Source organism: Panthera uncia (assembly GCF_023721935.1).
Source record: "Panthera uncia isolate 11264 chromosome A3 unlocalized genomic scaffold, Puncia_PCG_1.0 HiC_scaffold_12, whole genome shotgun sequence".
NCBI classification, from domain to species: Eukaryota; Metazoa; Chordata; class Mammalia; order Carnivora; family Felidae; genus Panthera; species Panthera uncia.
The window spans coordinates 7,805,821-7,818,778 of NW_026057579.1; the positions used below are offsets into that span (position 1 = coordinate 7,805,821).

Here is a 12,958-nt window from a genome sequence, read left to right on the forward strand (position 1 = left end):
AAATTGAAATTGCTGCTAGGTGGTCAAGAGACAGCTCCCAAAGGGCATGATGAAGAACAAACTCAAAGGTGACAATTGTCCATACATCCAGTGAAGGACTTGAAGGAACACTTCTCTTCCTGAGTGTTTTCCCTATCTTATTGGGTGTTTTACTGGGTGATCTCTTGAAAGTTCTTTGCCTCCATGTGTCTCTGGTTCAATTACAGATCAATTTTCAAAAATGAAGAGCATAGATTGATTCCATGTCCTTCCAACGACTGCATGCATGTCAAAAGAAAGTACTTGCTAATCAAAGCACCTAGAACTGGAGGAGATTTATGAAAACTGGCAACATTATTTTAAAATGTCAGTTTTCTAAAGTAAGCAAGTGTGTGGAGTTATTTTTAACTTGCAGACACTGCCTTACAAATAATTCATAAATTTTAAAAAGTTGCTTAAAGAGTACCTCTCTAAATCTCTTTTTCTACTTAGCATTTCCATGGGGGTGGAGGGCAAATGCCCTTTATATTTCTATAGCTACTAATAACAATGGTAGCTAACACATAAAGCAATTTCTATGTGCCAAGCACTTTTCTCAGTGTCTTTACACGCATTAACTCATGAAATCCTGACAATAAGCTCATGAGCTGGATCCTACTGTCATCCTCGTTTTCTGATGAGGAAAATGAGACAGGGACAGACTAATGAAATCTGCCCAAGGTCACACAGTTAATAATAGTAGACCTGGACAAATCTGGCTTCAGAGTCAATCTTATTATCCACTCACTATGGGCAAGTACATAGCAGATACTAATAAAGATAACTACTCGTATCTACTAATGCTACTTCTAGTCCTTATAATCTTACAAAACACAATTCCTATTCTGACTGACATCCCTTGAAGTTTCTGAAGAAGAGCAGTTACTACATTTCCCTCAAACTTTCTCTATGGCTCCAGTTTCTTCAGTGGGTCCTCTTATGACATGTGTGTGAATTCCACCTCAGTATAATGCCTAAAGCTCTTCTTTGAATGTGCACTAGATTCTTTCTATTTTTTTTTTTTTTTGAGAGAGAGAGAGAGAGAGAGAGAGAGAGAGAGAGAGAGAAAGAGAGAATGCCCCGGGGAGGGGCAGAGGGAGAGGGAGAAAAATCTCAAGCAGGCTCCATACCCAATGCGAAACCTGATTCGGGGCTTGCTCTCACCACTGTGAGATCACGACCTGAGTCAAAATCAGGAGTCTGACACTCAACTGGTTGAGCCACCCAGGCTCCCCTCTTCCCATTTTTAATTTATTTTGTTGCTGTGTTTAGGGGATTGAAAGCTACAACTCAGCCAACAAGTGTGTTGCAGGTAATTTTAAGGGCTCCATGCACGGGACCTTGAGACCTATCCCTATCAAATTCCTGCTTATTAGCAATTTTATGGCCCCTCTTCCAATCTCCAGAATTCCTCAGACTACTGATTGGTTCAAGGTTATCTTTTGAAAAATTTTCATACATTGGTATGCAATTTACTTAAACAAAGCATACGAACAAATTTGGAACAACGAGGTGCTATCTTACCATGACTCCACCTTCCTATCCATACATCCAACTGTCTGTTCAACCCATGTCTGCAGATCCCTTGACTCATGTTTTATATTTTCAGAATTAAACTCATCATTTTTACTATCCACCTGACTGATCTTTCTGGTTTGTCTAACTCTTTGATTAACCTTAAACCAAAAAGTCAGCTTAGACTCCTTTCCTTGACTGACTGTCTCCCTACTGCAACAAATAAGCCCTCAAATTCTTCTATAGTTCCTATCTCTTGAATGTCTCTTATATCTATCACCACTGCCTTTTATAGCTATTACATGAGTTATTTCAGTAGCATGCTATGAGATGCCCTTCCTCCAGCCTGGCCACTCCCACTATGCTCCACTTAGTTGCCAAAATGATCTTGCTAAAACACAATTTCAATCAGGCATACTTATATGTAAAACCTTTCAATGAATCCCTATAACTTCCAGGATAAAATCCAAATTTATTAGGTTAGTACCAAGGACTCTTGAAATTGTAGACCTGCCTATGTCTCTAAGCTTGTTCTTCTCTATCACCCAGTAAACTTTCTTTGTCCCAGCTTTACCAAACTATTCACGATTCACTGAAACAGTCCAAAGTGGCTCTGATCTCCATTTTCTTACATGTTCATTACCTTCTTTCTTCAGTGTTTGTTTCTCTTTTCACTTAACAAACCCTGCCCTTGCTTTAAGACTCAAAACAAGAACGCTTCTCTCTGTAATGCCCCACCCCCATTATCCTATTCTGATTTTTTTTCTTCCATTGTGCTCCCACCGCGCCCTGCATAGATCTCCATGATCACACTTAGTATTGTCAATGTGTTTTGCGGCCTCCTCATTAGACTCTAAGCAACTTGGGGGCATGTACTTATCTTACTCATCTTTGTATGTGAAAGGCTTGGCACAGTGTCTAACGTACAGTGGGTGTAGTCCACAAATGCTTGGTGAATAATGAAATGAATAATTCTCATTGGATGGAGAACTAGAAGAAAATGTTCGCTAAGGAATCATGTGTCTTTTGTCTTCCACGTGCCCAAGCAGGAGGCCTGTCCTTCCTCATTTACCTCCAAACTGTTAATTCTAAGAATCCGACTGGCTCTTTACATCCTAAGGTCCACCTGACTAACTGATAAACAGATTCTTGGAACACTACTGATTCACATGTTGAAGGATGTGTGGCCTTTGGTGGTTGATTAACTTCAAACTGTGGTCTATTTATTCTGAGGCTCTCCAGACTCACCAACCTCAGAAGCTAGCCCAGCCTCAAAATGAGAGAACTTACACAGAAGAGAGGGTGATTGAAACCTTTCTTTTTTAGATGAATATTCTTTTTCCTGATTTTATATTCCAATACCAGAAATATTCTGAGAATAACTTTTTAAAAATCAAGCACAGGTTTATCTGGTTATGAGGGCAAAAATAACACATGGTGATAGTGAGAAGCTTCCATTAGCATTTTTAGCAACATTATCCAGATCTTGATCCAACTGTTTGAAGTACTTGCCATACAGTGGTATTTTCTATCTTTAGATAGTTCTGGAATCCTTTTGGGTAATACTTTTAGAAATGGATTTTAATCTGATGACACCAGATATCATTTGAGTAGTGCCTCCATTTGGATCTGGAAACTTAACTCAGTTTACCAATGTACACAATTAGATATGCCAAGGATACCTCGTCACATAATCTGTTTATTCAGGCCAATGTGGATATCTCATTTAGATAACATCTAAAAACTTAGATAGCATCTAAAACTTGACTTAAGTTTTGTATTGTTCCATTTATTAGAGCCAAAGTATTTCTTGCCAGTGAGGAAAAAATGATAATGAGTAAGGTGTAGGTACCTGAATGTAGCCACTGAATGGGTCTGCTTAATTTTTTTTTTTAAAGGATAAAATGATACCACTTGAGAACCAAATAATTTCTGGCATCTAACAACTGAGTAATTACTGACAGTCCTCTTTGAAAAATACTAACTCTACCACAGGAGGAGGTAAATCATTAAACAGGCATGAATTTCGATGCTTGGAGACTAGGGGCAAAACTACTACACTCAAAACCCTAAATCCTGTCTTCACAATCCCATTCTGTCACAAAGTGAATAGTTAGCAAGTCACTAATCTTTTCCAGACCTGTTTTCTCTGTGGGATGAAGAAGTTTGGACTTCATAACCACTGGAATGCCTTCTTGCTGTAAAGTTCATGGTCAAAAGTGTGTGCGACACTTTTGGAAGGCTTTCATATGTACATGTTGGTTTTTTGCTCACTAACTGATACATCCGTGATTTGCTCCCAAACCCAGCCTTCGTTCTTGGTATGGCTTTTCATTTTTACATAAATTGCCCCGGTCCTTGTCATCTGATGACAATTAAGGCATAAATGGAAAAGAAATAAAAAGATGCGTTAAGAGCATGTCCTGACTTGGACGCTTCTCTTTTGTCCTGCACATTTAATATAGGATATGTTGTTCCTCAAAAGGTGGTGTGTCACTTGCAGCAACATGGATAGTCCATGAGGATATTATGTTTAGTGAAACAAACCAGAGAGTGGAAGACAAATACCATATGATTTCATTTATATGGAATTGAAAGGACAAAACAAACGATCGAAACAAACCACCCCCCCCCCCCCCCCCGCCGCCAAAGGGAAGATGGTTTACTTTCAGACATAGGATAATAATAAAAAGGATTATGACTACCATTTGTTGAGCTACTCCATTGGGAGTGGGACAAGCTCGAATGTGAACGTACATCTACCTGACACTAAAATCCATGCTCTTTCTACCATATCTTATATCTGGAGAATCATCATTCAAAATGGCAGGTTTTGTTATCGTGAACACAGAAGAAATCATGTCTGTGAACAATCATAAAGTTGTGTATCAGATGATACATAATTTTTCAACTTTATTTATCATAGTGTTTCTGTTCAAAGTAAAGTACAAAGTTGATATATCCAGCATCAAAATTCATCTCCCAGTGCTGTGACTTCTCATTTCAACTGTAGCTTCAGGTGTCATTTGTCAATGAATGATAATAACAATGATTACACTGCATTTGAGGGGGTGTGAGCAAATGAAATAATCGGTGAGAAGTCTTAAAAACATGACACATGACAAAGAATTTGCTTTCCTCCCCCCTCCCAATATTTTCCTCCGAAAATACAACTAAGATCATCAGACAGAAAGACAGAGGCACTTACTTCTGGATCCCAGTTCCACTAATGGCTGACACGAATAACACTCAGGAATGAATGACGTGAACTCTTCTGAACATTAGCCAAAGGAAAGGTGGCACTAAATAATCTCTAGGTCCCATTTGGTTTTACATGATTATAATTTATTTAGTCTCAAAACCAATTTCTCCCACTTGTGCTTCCTCTTTGGAAGCTGGAGCTTATTTTTAGTGTTTGCAGTAAAAATGTGTTTCAGAAAAGCTGTTGGATTGAGGACAAAAAATGTCCAGGTACCTGAAAGAAATTACAAGTTAAATGGATGAGTCACCAAAAGGCAGTGGGACAGCCAGACCTGTCAGGCCCGTTATTCGAATTTGGGCCAAATGATTCAACTATTTGATTGTAGTGATTGCAGAGACCTGCAGAGGGGAGAAGGCACACACGTTTGGGTGGATCAGGTCTGACCTGAAGTTTCTCAGAGCTGCAAAAAGGGAATAAGTATCAAGTGTATTAACCAACTTGGGACAGAGAAAATGAAGAAGAGGAAACTCCATCACAAAGACAGAACGTAACTACCGATTGATTGTCCGTTGGCATAAATAATATGGGAAAGATTGCTGGATTATGATGGAGGGAGAACTGGGGTCTAGGCCTGGTTTTCCAATGCCCCAGTTCTGTGATCTCGGTAAATTTATTTTCATTTTCTGGATCGAAGCTTCTCTGATCATAAAATAAGAGCCTGACTTGGACGTTTACCAAAGGTCCCTCACAACTGTCAAATTGTATTCACAGGAGAAACACAGGTAATGTTATGAAATATCCTTTTTTATATGGAAAGAATCTCTTTGGTGTTGGTTTGTCTTTGGCCTTAAAACTTCAAAATAGAAATTCTGTATTTTAACATCAGGCTTGTCATGTTCACATTCTTATAAGAAGAAGTATAACTATAGTAGAAGTATAGTGAATGGCAGGGTTTTCTTTTTTTTCTTTTTCTTTATTTTTGTTTTTCTTTAAAAAATTTTTTTCAATGTCTATTTATTTTTGAGAGACAGAGAGAGAGACAGAGCATGAGTAGGGAAGGGGCAGAGAGAGGGAGACACAGAATTCAAAGCAGGCTCCAGACTCTGAGCTGTCAGCATAGAGCCCGATGCGGGGCTCGAACCCATCAACTGTGAGATCATGACACGGGCCAAAGTCGGACGCCCAGCCGACTGAGCCACCCAGGCGCCCCAAATGGCACGGTTTTTAAATCCAGATTGGAGAAAACATTGCTTACCAATTCTTCAGTGTTACTGACTTGTAGATATCTTTATCTTTGTCTAGTATAACACATGTTTCTCTATAATATGATTAGCATCTTTGCCCATTTGTTCCAACTAGATGTCAGCCATCAGAAAGCTTTACCATGCGTTATACTTTTTGCTTCTTTTTCACCGATGTTATTGATACCCTGTGTTCAATATCTTTGTCAGATTGACATCAGACATCTTACATTTTGAGTTTTATCCTTGGACATCCCTGGCTATTGGAGGAGGCAATTGTGAATTGACTCCATCTTGCTCCCCACAAATCAACTCAAAATATTACCGCATTACCTTCAACTTTTTACCTTCAGTGTGTACTTAAAACTTTCCGTAATGAAGATTCATTAAGTACCTAGAAGATACTCATTTTTGCGTCCTCGACACTTACTGAGATGCTAGGTATCTGGGAGGTTCTAATCAGTCTTGAATAAATTAGTATATTCACATTTATAAGAAGAAGCCTAACATTATGCATTCCATATATGAGCAGAAGCTTCAGAAAAAACAGTTAGAGGATATGAAAGGAATAAAGGTCTGAAAACTTCACAACAAAATTATTCTGTGCTTATTGCCTTCCGAAATACTGAAGTTTCTGTTTAGAATCCACATCAATACTCAAAGGTTAAAACACTAACAAAAACCCATCTCTCCATGTTTTCCAATAAGCCACGTGTTTTAAAGGCAGGCACATTGCCTCTGCCCTCATAAATACACGGTTGCCCCTTCCAAGTGATTGATGATATTTAAATGATGCATATTTTTCCCTGGTGGAAGTAAAATATCCACACACTTTCACCAGTTTCTTGGTGGAAACAACAACAACAACTTGTACGTACTTCATGTCATCAAAGTTCTCATGAATGTGTCTTGGTAGGTAAGGGAAAAATATTTTTGTGTGTGTTTGTTTTTAACACAGATTTAACAGCACCATGTAAAATGTTAGAAGTGTATCATCACTCCTCCCTTCCTCCATCCCTGGCAACCACCTTTCTTTCTTTCTTTCTTTCCTTCTTTCTTTTTATCCCTTTTTTAAACACCCCCCTTCCTTCTCTCCCCGGTTTCTGGTAACTGCCTTTATACTCTATGTTACTATGAATCCAGCTCTTCTCTCCCAGTTTTATTGAGAAACGATTGGCATACATCACTGTGTCAATTTAAGATGTGAACCGTGGGGCACCTGGGTGGCTCAGTCGGTTAAGTGTCCGACTTCGGCTCAGGTCGTGATCTCACGGTCCGTGGGTTCGAGCCCCGCGTCGGGCTCTGTGCTGACAGCTCAGAGCCTGGAGCCCGTTTCTGATTCTGTGTCTCCCTCTCTCTCTGCCCCTTCCCTGTTCATGCTCTGTCTCTCTCTGTCTCAAAAATAAATAAACGTTAAAAAAATTTTTTTTTAAGATGTGAACCTTGATGGCTTGAATTACATACATTGTGAAATGATTAGCACAGTAGGTTCAGGTAACATCCATCATCTCATACAGATACAGTGAAAAGAAAGAAAGAACACAGAAGAAAAAAATTCTCCTTGTGATGAGAATTCTCAGGATTTGACTCTCTTAACAATTCTCCTATATACCAGACAACAGTGTTAGCTGTAGTCACCATGTCGTACGTTACATCCCCGGGACTTACTCGTCTTTTAGCTGGAAGTTTGTACCCGTTGACCACCTTCCTCCAGTTCCCCCCTACCCCCACCCTCTGCCTCAGAGTCACAGGTCTGATGTCTTTTGCTAAGAGTTCGGGTTTTGGAGCTTTGTTTTGTGTTGTGTTGCGTTTGGTTGTTTTTTACTCCACATGTAAGGGAGATCATATAGCGTTTGTCATTCTATGTCTTGCTTGTTTCACTTAGTCTAGTGTTCTCCAGCTTCACCTGTGCTGTTGCAAAATAAATTCTGGAGATAGGTGGCAGTGCTGATTACACAGTAAAATGAATATCTTGAATACCATGGAACTATGCACTTGAAAATGGTTAAGAATAGTAAGTTTTATGTTATGTGTATTTAACTATAACAAATAAATTTTGTGAGAAGTGTATCACCGTGTGAAGGCGAGTGAGTTCCCTCATTTCACCTTGGGCTATAAAAATCTGAGGACTGGCTTTTTAATAAGGCGACGCTGTACTGGCTCCTTGGGGACTTAGAAAACTGTTTGATTGGCTAAAGTTTTGAGATTGTTCCTATGGTAGAATTCTGCCAACGGACCTGATCCTTTTCCTGCTCAGAGACCAACCGCACAGAGGAAGGTTGTGAGGACGCCATTTAATGGCTCTTGTCAGAGCGGAAGCCTGAGAGTTAAATGCTGCATCTGTCTCAAGGGAAAGGACAAAGTCTGCCTGCTCTTTGGCCCTCCAGCCTTCTGCCCTCTCTCTCCAACTGAAATGTTCTAAACCCAAAGTAAAACTGAGTCTCCAGCCCACTTCCCCTTCCAGCAATATGCCACAGTCCCCTTACCACCAGAGTGAAAAAAAATAAAAAACAAAAGCTTCTCTGGCATCTCCTGGGAGGAATGCTGCACGTCAGAAAAACAAGAAGAGACTTTTAGGTTGGTGACATGACATAGAACCATGACCCTGGGAAGGAAAGTTCTTCCTACTTTCCTCTGCCTTGTACCCCACCTTATGAGGAGTCCATTTTCAGTTCTTCATCTAGTCCATATGTCATGTGGTCCTTAACACAAATGCTATGCCATATATATATATGTGTGTGTGTGTGTGTGTGTGTGTGTATTTCTTTTTGATGTACAAGGCCCAGGCCCTCCCATTTAAGCACAGCAAAGTATGAGGGAAATTATACCTTGGTTTTACAGATGGTGAAGCTGAGCAGGGAGACCTGATTTTGAATTCTGTTTCTGCTATAAATGACCAGCAATGTGTCACCTTAGCCTCACTGTCCTATCTGTAAAACAGGGATCCTGATAATGTCCCTGGGTTGATGCAACACCTTCATGAGATGTTTGTTAGGCACTCGGTGTTATGCCTGACACAGAGTCAGCACTCAATCAACAAGAGTTGTTATCACTAGAGCATTATTATTTCCACAATTAAGGCTATCTTGTGGGATTCTGGCACAGATCTTCCACGTCTAAGCCTACCATTCTTTTTGCTGTCACAGGGCCATAGTCTCACACACCATTGCAATCTACCTCGGGGCAGTTGGAAGGCTCAGTCAGAGAACACTGTGTATCCCCTCTCTGTTCTCCCTGAAATATTACAATGAGTAGCTCCTCTTGAAGGTCTTAATAATGCTAAGACGTGAGCACAGTCCTGTAAAGTCTCAGTTAAGTAAAGAAATAAAATGATGCTTAATACTAAAATGGCACAAGGAGAGAATTCCTGTGAAGTCGAGTCACCTTTTGGTTAGGAGGAAAACAATCTATGAATAAGGAGATTAATGCGTGAGTAAACCATGAGAAAGGTTTGGATTTCTTTGCCTCCTCCCACCCCCTTTGGTCACATTACTTAAAAAGAAAAGCAGTTGGTTTTGTTGAAAAGTACACTGGCATCTGAGACTTCCCTTTTGACAACTAAAAGGGAACATGCTTATTCTTTCCACGTGCTGGGCAGGATCAAAAAAAAAAAAAAAGGCAAAACAAAAAACACACACAGAAGGAACAAAAAACTGGAGAGTAAGCAGTTTAGGAATCGCGTTTCAAGAGAATTTGCCTGCACATCTATGAAATGAGATGGCAACAGTCAACCCTAAGAGCATATTAATGGACCCGAATCTCCTGAAGTCTATCTCATGGCAGTTCCCAGGCATTTATAGTCTTTCACCAGCTTTCTCAGTGAACTTGGGGGAGTGAGAGAGGAGGAATATGGACAAAAAAGCCTTCACTTTCTTTCAGTCTATTTATTTCTGCACACAGAAGGTGTCCCCCTTGTGGTGACAGCAAAGGCTAGTCTGGCATTTCATCTAATCTTGTGATACTTGCGATATTTCACACATGCACAAAGACCTTTAGTTTTCTGCCTATCCACCCTTTAATAGCTCATGCCTCTAAAAGGGTAAACTTACGCAAATACTCATTCCTATCTGAAGGTTAATGCTAAACCCAAAGCCAGATAGGCAGTCCTCTGGTTTTAAACTTTTTAACCTCGTGTACTATTATTTTAAAATTCTCCTTCCCTGGGACTGGGTGTATGGTTTTTCCATGAAGTAGTGTCAGAGATTAAGATGGTGTTATCTGTCCATTAACAATTTACTTACCGGGGCATGAAAAAGTGCTTAAGCCCAAGTGTCTGTGTCAAAGCCATGGCCAACCATTAAGCTTTCTCAATTATGTAGCCTGCTCTGCCTTTTTAGCAGCGGTGGGAAAACCAGTCTGAGTCAGCAGGCACCGCAACGGGCTCCTTTCATTCCTGTTCCTCTCTCCTTGGAGTCAGAGTGAACACCAAAGGAGGGAGAGATGGCAATTTTGCTTATTTTAAAGGAAGTATCTCAGTTGAACTGCGGTTGTCGTGTGGAGTAGTGAGTTGGAAGACGCTTTTTCCCCTCCCTGTACTGTGTCAATATATCCAATTATCTTTGCCAAAACTTCCAGAATAGTAAAGACTTCCATGCTGCTGGATTCAAGCAAAATAAAAGGTCATTAGGAGATCTGAGACATTAGTTTTGGAAGAAAAATCCAAACTAGACTTAACATCAATTGGAGAACTAAAAAAAGAGAGAAAGGTGAAATGTTCTCCCCAATCAGCCATCTTCTATAACTAAAGTAATTTCTAGGATACTTGGGGAAAATGTACATTGTGGATCTAAATTGTTGACAATTACCAAATATTAAGGAGAAAATCTGAGTAGTGATAAATCCGTGTCTAACAGTATGGCTTTCTACATCTTACATATTTCATTTCTAATGCAACCTCCTCAACGAAGCCTGACAGGATGTGTTTTAAACCTCTGGCAGCTTGATAGCCTGGCATATTTCCTACATATAATGCATATTGTAGATTGAATAATTGGAAAAAAATGAAGTGTATATTTCAACAATGCTTGGTTTATTTATACCATCTTTTCAAAAAATATTTATGTAACAATATTGTAGGCAATAAATTAGGACGATACCAATAGGAAACCTCACTCCTATGGTGTTCTTGGACATATTTTCCCATTTCTATGTATTCCTTCTAACTTTTCCTTCTGGATATTGTTTTGCAATATGTGTTTTGCAAAAGTGTTACAATTTTCAAAAATTTTAAAACATCAGAATGGCTCACATAATACCCACTATGGAGTATGAGAATTGTTAGAAAGAGGAATAGATCTTATTGTCTAAGAACAGAATTAAGCATCCAGACTGAGGCATGCTGAAATAAATGCCATCGTATTTGATACTCAGAATGAAGCAGAGGATATCAATACTCTCTTTCGCAGTCTATATTATTTCTCTTACAACATGAATGTATTTTTCTGGCAGACATTGTTTGAATAAATTTGTTGATCATTTCTTTAAAATTCTGTAGCATAAACAATTTCATTCCTTCGTATCATCAGCCTGTCAAAGTGGAGAAGATACGTAGATCAGTCCAAAGCAATGGTTGATGAGTTCATTATCATTGACATTTGTGAACAGAAATGAATTGATAAAATATAACTGTGCCTCTGCCAGTGATTGGGCTATTCGTTTTCCTGTGGCATTGGGCACAGTTTACCTTACAAAACAAGTCCTCGTATCATGCCCTGTGATCGTAGGACAAACTGCCAGTGAGTTACTATTGAATCCTGTGATCCTTATGAAGGAATCCTTACCTAAGGCAAAATCCTCATTGTCCAAAGCGCCAAATTGTTCACCTGGGGAATACTATATACTCATTTTTGAAGAGTTAAAATATAAATATATGAATGAAATATAAATGAGAAAGGCAAAACATCTGGGAAAAACTTGAGTGGCACACAGGTGGAAGAGACATGGGTGTTTACATTTATTTGAGAAGACATAAGAGCTATCTTCCCATATGGAGAGGCCCATCATCCAAAAGTTAAGGGTTTTGTTTAGAGTATAACAACAGCACCCCCTGGAGATTTTATAGCATGGAAGAGCTCCAAACAACATAAAGAAGTTTCCAATGATTTGAGAGGTACAACAAGGGGTTGTGCTTCCTTGCAAAGAAGTGTGTTTCTTGAGGTGATTAAAAGTGTTCGAAGAGTGCCAGACAACTAATTTTCAGATATGTCAGTGAAGGAAATATTTTATTACAAAATATTTTGGACTGTATAGTCTTTAAGGGCACTTTGCAATTGAAATACTTTATTTATTATTGTTTTTTAATGTTTATTTTATTATTGAGAGAGTGGGAGACAGAGCAAGCGTGGAGGAGGGGCAGAGAGAGAGGGAGACACAGAATCCCAAGCAGGCTCCAGTCTCTCAGCTGTCAACACAGATACGGGCACAGGGCTCGAACCCACGAACCATGAGATCATGCCCTGAGCCAAAGTCGGATGCTTAACCAACTGAGCCAACCAAGGAGCCCAACAATTCAAGTCATTAAAAATTATACAATTAGCAAATTATCAGTAAGTGGAAGATTCCAAAGATAAATTCAGCTTCACACATAGCATGTGAAAACAGATACTAATTGAAGGAGCAAAGGAGAATTATTCTTAAGGGGACTGAGTATGAAATCAGCAATCTCAGATGAAGCAAAGTAGTAGGTTGGCCAAGAAAAACGGCCCCAAATCAAACTCCTGCTATTAAATGATTTGCACAGTTGTGGGAAGCACAAAGCAGGTTCTCAATGACTACCCATTGTGTTCATTCATGCATACAATAATTTATTGGGCACTTTGTATGGGCCAGGCATTATGCTGGGTGCCCATACTTTGTGCAAGGTACTATGCTGGGAACACTGGAGTGAACATTCTTTGCTCTTATATTGCAGTTGAAGAGCTAGATATTAAACACAAATTACATTTTTAACTCATTACACTTATGGTAAGTGTATTTCTAGAAG

General features: G+C 39.4%; 1 protein-coding gene across 5 annotated transcripts in view; it reads left to right on the forward strand.

Annotated features, from left to right (window-relative positions):
- SLC8A1 (solute carrier family 8 member A1) overlaps positions 1 to 12,958 on the forward strand; it is a 381,275-nt gene that overhangs the window by 8,061 nt on the left and 360,256 nt on the right. The window lies entirely within an intron of this gene.